General features: G+C 44.4%; 1 protein-coding gene across 1 annotated transcript in view; it reads left to right on the top strand.

Annotated features, from left to right (window-relative positions):
• The window catches only part of ckap5 (cytoskeleton associated protein 5), a gene marked incomplete at both ends in the record, with an annotated part of 27,871 nt that overhangs the window by 16,052 nt on the left and 9,648 nt on the right, over positions 1–2,171 (top strand).

Below are 2,171 nucleotides of genomic sequence, written 5' to 3'. Positions count from 1 at the left end.
GTTCTAGGTTTCTGCCTGTTAAAAGGCAGCTTTTCCTTGCCCTTGTCGCCAACTGCTTGCTCATGGTGGTACTGTTGGCTCTCTGTCAATACTTTTATAAGGTGTTCAGTCTAGACCTGCTCTAAAAGTGAAAAGTGTCCCGAGATAACTTCTGTTATGAATTGGCGCTATACAAATAGAATACAACTGAATTGAATTAAGAGGGTAAGAGGCTGATAGTGCAGCACTTCCTGCATGTGCTTCACAATAAAAGCACTTGAATATGAAACGTCAGAAGAAATGTTTGTGTGCGTCAGTGTGTGTGAGTGAACTAACCCTGGAGGTGTTTTCCAGGCCTTGTCTCTGTCGGAGGATCTTCAGTCTCTCATAGTAAACAGCCGGTTTCAGCTCTTCATTATTACTGCTCAAACTGGAGTCAACGCCATGCTGAGGGATCACTACACACACACACACACACACACAGTCAGTAGACAATCCTGACTTCATCCTGCCTGACGCACACGGTCACAGCTTCCAGTTGTACCTGCTGAGGTCTGGATGCGAGCCTTGCCCTCTCTCTCGGACTCGATCATACGGAGGCCTCGCTCCACGTAGCTCTGGAAGAACTGGGACGTGTTTTTGAGGAAGGGCTCCAGGTCTGCATCCGTGTACTTCTGTTTGTACTCATACAGCTCCGTCAAACCCTGAGAGGAAGATTGGATGCATTATTGGAGCATACAATGTTTGTTACAATAGGTCTTTTGTATGGTCTGAAGTTAAATAAGTCAATCAAATCTTAAGACAAAGAGTTTTAATCTGCAGCAAACGATGTCAAGATGTTTTATAGAGCAGAGCTGACCTCTTTAGTGTTCTCCTTGGAGCCAATCTTCTTAAAGATTTCAGACAGAATGTCACTGACCTTCGCCTTTGACATCCGATCCTCCTGGAACGAAACATAGAAAGAAGGACAAACTTGTTATATCCATCATCACGATTATGCAACAGAAACCCTGTTTAGACCTGGTAAGACATCTGTAAGTACAGGTATGAATGCATCCAAGATGCATTGAGATGTGATCGCTGAGACCACATTAAAATGTGCGGTCATTCAAGACTCCTGTTAATGCCAGGTTTAAACAGGGCTCGAGCGTTGGTGGTGTTGCTCACCGTGCGCAGACCAGTCTTCTCGTTGCCACGGTCACTCTTGAATCCCGACAGGTTTCCAGAGTGTTTGACCACCCGCCTCAGATGGGCCTCCAACTCTGACTCATTACGATTCTCTATCATGGATAAGTGGTCCAGGATCTGTTCATCGGTGCATGAATACAATAAATACATATAAAGACAATAAGACTGACTCCAAATAATTTGTGAGTGAGTGAGTGAGTGAGTGAGTGAGTGAGAGAGAGAGTGTTACCTTGGCCCCAGTGAGCTTGCAGAGTGTGTGTAGCAGAGTCTTGAGGGTTCTGTGTGGGACATCACTCTTGAGCTGCTTGAGTTTCTCTTTGGGGAAAACCTTCATGAAGTTGTGGACGTCCAGCAAGATGCGATCAAGGTTTATGCTGTCAATGGTCTCTGGGAGGAAGCGGATCATCCTCCACAGACACTGAACACACAAGAGGTGTTTAAGCTTATGATTTGCACTTTTTAAATGGACAGTAGAGTCATGACTAGGAGGACTGGGACACTTCTTACCTTCATGACCAGTTCAGAGAACATAGGGGGACCAGCTGTTGTGACCAAACTGTCCTGAAGCAAAACCAGCAGAGCACTGCAGAGAGGCAGGAAGGGAAGAAAAAGTCAACTAAACAGGTAAAAATATGATTTAGTTTCTTGTAGAATTGTTTTCATCTGTCCCATTTGGACAGCCTGTCCATCATACACTAACACAGGAACAATGGAGGACTTCAAAAAAGAGATGCGTTCTTGATTCTCAGTATGTGTCTGTTACAGCAAGTAAGGCTGCACAATTAATCACAATATGAAAATCACAGAAGCAGTAAGTGGTAGCAGAGATGCTCTGGCCTACAAATCTTGATCTCCAAATCTCCAGATTTGTTTTGTCATGTCAGTGACCTTCGACTGCAAACTTCTAATCAGTTCATCCTTAAAGGGGAACTTTGGCAGATTTTTACCCTAGTCTTGAGAGATCGGAGGTGTTCATAAACTGCCGGAAATCCAAACGAAGAAGA

The sequence above is a fragment of the Morone saxatilis genome, unplaced genomic scaffold (genome assembly GCF_004916995.1).
Source record: "Morone saxatilis isolate NCDOM2014 unplaced genomic scaffold, NCSU_SB_2.0 Contig2, whole genome shotgun sequence".
In the NCBI taxonomy this organism is placed as follows: Eukaryota; Metazoa; Chordata; class Actinopteri; family Moronidae; genus Morone; species Morone saxatilis.
The sequence above is the reverse complement of the archived record's forward strand: the minus strand, read 5'-3'. Positions and strand labels throughout refer to the sequence as shown.